The sequence below is a fragment of the Papaver somniferum genome, unplaced genomic scaffold, assembly GCF_003573695.1.
Source record: "Papaver somniferum cultivar HN1 unplaced genomic scaffold, ASM357369v1 unplaced-scaffold_114, whole genome shotgun sequence".
NCBI lineage: Eukaryota > Viridiplantae > Streptophyta > Magnoliopsida > Ranunculales > Papaveraceae > Papaver > Papaver somniferum.
In genome coordinates, this window is record NW_020620381.1 from 4,663,015 (window position 1) to 4,669,711 (window position 6,697).

General features: G+C 34.2%; 1 long non-coding RNA gene across 1 annotated transcript; it reads right to left on the reverse strand.

Annotated features, from left to right (window-relative positions):
- Positions 1-1,036: 1,036 nt before the first annotated feature.
- On the reverse strand, positions 1,037-3,144 carry LOC113328677. The gene is made up of 5 exons (XR_003349524.1): positions 2,858-3,144; positions 2,661-2,735; positions 1,889-2,117; positions 1,556-1,722; positions 1,037-1,319 (listed from the first exon to the last, which is right to left on the reverse strand). It is a non-coding gene; the product is annotated as an uncharacterized LOC113328677 (long non-coding RNA).
- Positions 3,145-6,697: the final 3,553 nt, after the last annotated feature.

Below are 6,697 nucleotides of genomic sequence, written 5' to 3' on the forward strand. Positions count from 1 at the left end.
TGTCATTCCCCTCTCTTTTCTGATAACTTCTGTAGAGTCTTCATGTTGTCGCTGCTTTTCTTCTTCTGGAGCATTTTCCAATTCTTTTTCTTCTAACACTTCGAGATCTTCATTTTCAGATTCGTCTGTCTCTGGAAATAACCGAGGAAAAATATGAAACCATGTGATATTTAAGTAGAAACAAGTAAGTACAAGATTTCGAACATTACCTGTTAATTCTACAAATCCATCAGTGCGGACCATATCTTCATCATCACCACCATCTGAATTACAATGTCATATTGACTCTCGTTCAACTCCATCGTTTCTTCCTCAAAATCCACCTCATTATCCCATTGGTCATCCTCTGGTGGCATGTTGTAATCATCATCTTCTCCCATGACAAAAGTTGTGTAGGTACGTGCATCTCAGTTAGGAATTTGAGCTTATTTTGGAAAATATTAGCTAAACCTAACGGGATAGGAAACATGTGTTGCACCTATTTTATATTATATGAAAAGAAAACAAACATGAACTTATTGATGCATGTAACTTGAGGCTAAAACATCAATGCAACACACAAAATATCCTCATGAATATTGTGTTATACACGACGCGAAAGGTACCGGTTAAACGGTCTTATATAACTTTTTGTTACAAAATCCGAGAGTACTAAAGCAAAACATAATGATTATCCATTTTTAGCTTGAAGATGATAGTCAAATTAGCCAACCAGCAACATGGTATCATTAAAAGTGGCAACTTAAAATGCAGACGTTACAGGCTCGCCAAGTAACAGAGACTCATTCGATTTCCAACAGAGACATCACATGAGTAGGACTGTTCATGAGATAGTGTCTTCGAACCAAATGACAAACACTGTTGATAGCTCAAATGTATGATACATAAAGAATTAAACTAAACATAAAAAAAGAAAATGAAAAGAGGTTCATCTTTTGTAGCTTGAAGAGGGACATCAAATACAAATGTTCAAGTTTAACAGATCACCTTATGACCCATATGAAATTGAGAAGGCGTTTTTTTTTTAATTTATTCTATACCTTTCCAATTGATTGATTGTTTCTTAGATGATATTCACATTACAGATTTAGATGCCAAGTTGTAGTCAAGTTAGAGCTAAGCAGATCAACAAAGTCAAACCTAAGCCCATGCTCTCAAGAGTCTATTTGCATTCATAACCCAAATTTACGTAGCTCTGTTCGACAAGAAAGAAACTACAGGGAAACTGAAATAGTAAAGAGACCTGAAAAAATATACGCCCACAGGGGCAGAACCAGGATTGAAGACCGGGGGTGGCTTGGAAAAAAAAAAATTTGCACCTGCAAAAAAAAAAAAATTGGCAGTACAAAACATAAAAAGGAGATTACCTACTAAAAGAACATCGGAAGTCCTAAGGGCAATAATAGACACATGAGTTCCTTACTAAACCTTACTCTGTCTTAAAATTTTGAAATGCAAAGATCACTTTTTTCTGTCTATCTAAGAGGGTGGTCGAAGTATTTGTTGGCATTGGATTTGGCTTGAGATGAAGTAACAGATGGAAATGGAACTTTACCTTGAAATGAGGTAGCCAGTTGGGTTATCTTCTAAAGCTCTTCGGGTGATATCTGGCCAATCATGCTTGAGGCAGTCTTAATCATGTCTAGTAACACACCTTTGGCACTTGAACCACCCAAAGCCACCAGACTGTCGAGATCAACTTGTGAAATATTCTGAAATGACCTGTTAAATAACAAGTAATAAACAAATAGATATCAGCCGATGTGTCTGCATTCTGCAACAACATAAACTAATAGACCGCAACCTCTTTTTAGTCAAATAGAGGTAATATGCAAAACCATATTAAGCTGAGAAACTTTAGAATCCACTAGGCGACTCATGTACTAACCAAGATATGGTGATTGTAGTTTTGGAACTTAGATAATCAGATGGATGCAATATGTAGACATTAGCTAAACATTTCAACATTTATGGTCACGTGAATCCATACGTTAAGCTTGTCTCTTTCCAAAAAGAGCCTTTAAATTCACTTTATCATGTGCCAAGACTAGGAAAAACACAGAAGCAACATTCAGTGTCCACTTTTCAGATCTTGATCAGCTCTCGGATGATTCCAACTGTATCATACACCACAGGAGTCATAAATAAGCATGGATGGAAGTTTTAGATAATGTTGAAAAGGAGATATAACTGCAATTATAATTTAAGTTGTAATTGTCTGTCCAAGAAGTCCCATTGGCATTGGCTTTAGGACAAACGATAGAACCATCTTACTGTCATGATATAATGTCTGTCATCTAAGCAGAGCTCTCCAAAATTAGATGACCCACTATGTTGCACTACTTCATCCTTAGAAACATAAATTTCAAAATCTACTAGCTAGTTTAGACAAAGAAAACAAAAACGGTAACATCTACTCAACTGATAATCTTTCAAACACCACTACGAAGAAAGAAAAAAAAACAATGATGCTACTTTAGGCATAAAGAGCCATTTTAATTGTAATTCAGATGAGCAATTCACTTAAAATATTTTACACATCAAAGAAAAATCAGTTGGATGAGTAATTTTATCAAACACTATTAGTGCGTTCAATAGAAAACATCACTCACAAAAGCATTACCACGTCTACTGAATACAAATAAAAGAAAAATCCCAACCTGCGAATTTTGATTGAATACAAATTTGAATTGACTAAAATTTGATTGATTTTTGATAGTTAATTTCATCCCAACCTGCAAGATATCAAAATTTAATCAATTTAAATACAAATAAAAGAAAAATACAACCACCGAACAGCTTCAATTCAATCAAAATAAAGGGAAACAATAATAATCAACAACTCTGTATCACTTACCTTTCGAAGAGAAACATAGAGAAACCTTGAAATAGGGAAATTAGACGATTGAGAAAGAAGTAATGAGTTAAGAGGGTAAAGAATCGTTCGATGAATTCAGTTAATGGGAGCGAGACCAGCTGAATCGTCTTCTTCGGAAACTGTGGTTTTGATGGTGATTTTATTAGGGCTTGTAATTTGTTGTTGTTGATTAGATCAACAGAGAAGTCTTGCTAAAAAAAATTCGTTGGTGGTGCATCTCTCACTTTCTCTACTTCTCGATCTCTCGGACTTCCATTGTTTTTGGATTCTTAATTTTAATTGTAGTTGATTATTTCTCCCTGTACTAAACATTACTTACACCGAGCATATGGAAGTGGAGAAGCTGACACGTATACTGTTTAAGACATAAATGTCGGAGTACGAATTCATGCACACTCCTTAGCGAATGTATATTTCACATTTCAATCTGTACCATTGATTTAATTTAGGGAGTTATGTAATGAGGGTCGTGATTTTAAACATGGAGGGTAATGGGGCCATCAGTTATATAATCAACCAATCATAAGAACATGTGAAATATACACTCGTTAGAGGAGTGTAAACAAATTTGAATTCTAAATGTCAAATGTCGTTATTAACAAGAAGGATTTTAGACGTGGCCCATTCACAATGCTACACGTAGCAATAATGTCTTTGTTATTGTCGGAGAAAAAAACATTTGCTGGGCTATATGTTTTAGAGGTCGTACAAGTACTTAATGCATATCTTGTGCTAGTTAGACATATGTATATAAAATTACGTAAGGGCACCTGCCTCTTGTTCAATGATCCCACATTGACTTGGCCAATCTAGCTTAGCTTGGATGGTTAATAAATCTTCGACAATTATATATTTGTAAATCGGTTTTCGAGGTTAGTTAGATTCCTGAATTTTAATCACTGTATCAGAGTCAGATCAGATTCCGCTCAAACGCTATATGTGTTTGTCCGTTTACGTCTCCATGATTTTGGTTTGCGTATAATATGTGCACACCACTCATATTTGTGGCTTCCGTGTCACTCTGTCTACAGAACCATACCTAACTCAACCCTATTCGTGTTCTTCCGTCCATGTGTCCATGATTTTTATTTGCGTATACCACTGGTATATGTGATTTCCATGACATTATGAGCTTTCGTGTCATTTTGTCTGTTATTGATGTACTTTTTGTTGGGTAAGATGTTTTAGTTGGGTAATAAATGTGTTTGTCTGTCCGTGTGTCTGTTATTTGCTTACAACTTTGTTTTTGACTTTTGCGTCACTCTGTCTGTTGTAGATGTAATTTTGTTGGGTAAGATATTTTATTCAATCCATAAGTGTACTAGTGTTAATCAACTATATACATTCAAAATTATGTAAGGGAAACTGCCCCCAAGGGATTTGATTAGGTAGAACAGAAGAAAAAGTTTTCCAAAATTTTTTAAAAGATGATAGTGTTCATAGGAAGGCCAGTGCCTCGGGAAAAATGACTTCCTTTACAGGGTTTTTGTCCAATTATTATATGTCAAGGTTCAAAGACGAGCGCAAATGAGTGAATTGAGGCGATTGCATCAAATTAAGTGATTGTAATCAAACACATATGTTTGATTTGTGATAAACAAAAATCAATTTTAAAATATTAGATAAAACATCGATCAAATATAAACAAATTCAAGTAAATTGGAGACAACACATATTTTTAGTCGTGTTTAACAATAATAAAAGGGTCTCCTACACATATTGACATTGGTATCAGATTGAAAAATGAGGGACAATCAGATGGGTTGAGTCTTCTTTTCTTTTTTCGAAGAAAAAAATATACTAAGTAAAGAAAACAAGGCAAAACTAGTTACAGAGATATCGGGTAGACAATTGCATATTCAAAGTTAACTTCCAATTTCTTCACTTTTACTCAATTTTTTCATCTTTTACTCGAACTTGTTCAAATTCGATATCAGGTATTCTTAATCATACAATTTCACAGTAGACGTCCAATCTCAACACATAACGACATTGATTTGTCCAATCTGGGTTCTTCATCTGTCACCCACCTCGAAAGCGGTAATCTAATACGATTACTATTACTAAAATCCATATGTACTAACGCCTTTAAAGAATTTGTTTGTCTATTTCATTATACTCGATTTATTTCTCTTTAAAAAATTTGAAGCTGCTTTCAACTTGTTGTTATCAAAGTATCAAATTCTAGTTGCAGTTATTCAATTTGATGCAATCACAACAACTCAAAAGGACTGAATTTCTAATTTCTTTAATTTTTACTCGAACTCGTTAAACTTTGATGTCGTTTTTTCTTAATCCAACAATTTCACCAAAAACATCCAATCCACTACATACTATTGATTTGTCCTATTTGGGTTCTTAGTTTATCCCTTGCATTAATAGTCTGTTTCGCCATAAGTTCATCCAATGCACCACATAATTACATTTACTTGACCAGCTTGGGTTTATCTTCTATCCAGCGCTGCGAAAGTGCTATCATCTTGTATGTCGACAAAAAAGTATTCCATGACCAACACCTTTTTTTTTTAATTTCATCAAATTCAGTTGATTTTTATTTACACAAAATTGGTTAAAAAGACCAAAATCAACAATTCCTGGGTGAAAAAGACATCTAGGTTTTGATACTGTTTAAATGGACAAAAATGTTAAAATAGCCAGGTTGTAACCAGTTTCATCCTACCCATTTCAAAAACTTTTCCTTATTTTTAATTTACATCAGGATGTATCCGGTTTCATCCTCGCTATTTTTTAAATTTAAGCCAGGATGAATCCAGTTTCATCCTTACTAATTTTTTTGTCCATTTTACCCGTAATAATTTTTACTCGTCCATTTGAACCATGTTTTAAAAATATTTGGATGAATGACCCATTTTCCGTTTTCTTTAAGAATTTCTATATTGCTTTCAAAATTATTGCTATTAAGTACCAAATTTTGATTTTAATCATTCAATTTGATGCAATCGCAACATATCAAAGAAATTGAGTTTCCGAATATACCAAAGAATATAGGATACAAAGTAGACGACCAAGGTAAAATATCACTAATACCAGAAAAGAAACGAGTATTCAGCATACCAGCCAGAGAAATATTCATATAGGGTAAAGAAATATTCCAAGTCACAGGGAAAAAAACAAACAGATGATCCAACGTCTCATCCTACAAATTACATAAAGGGAATTCTGGGTTTATAAATCAACCAATGAAGAAAAAAGAAAAAAATTCATTTCTTTAATATTGGAAAAATAGTATTCTTACAAGAAACTAGTTGGAAGCCTAACAAGCTAAGCTCCAAACAACGTACTACTACATTAGTTGAGCAGGTTGCCGTGCTAGCCTACCAGCGAGCCGCATGAGAAACCAGCCAAGGAATCCAAAGAGGATAGGAGAGCTGATTATGTCAAACTCCACTCGAACCCAGGACCTCCTCAGCACATAAAACATTTGTGAAGCTGGGATGACCAACTAAGCTAGATATCCGTTTTCTTATTAATATCGTAATTTTTTAATATTGTGATTTTTTAATATTCATTTACATTTTTCAATATCGTGATTTTTTATGAACATTTTCTTTGCCACAGACTTTTTGCACGTGTCTGCAATTAGCACTTCAGCTACTACTTAATAGCAGAGAACCTAACATGAAAAACAATGGAACAGTTAATAGCAGAATGGTATATGGGCACACGTGGTGCACCACGTTCTTTTGTAGATGATCACGTCAATCTACCTGTACCGAGAAGAATTAAAGTGACCTATGTGCATCTTAACAGGAATGGAGGGAAAATTTCCCGCCAAAACACCGAAACACTTAAATTTTT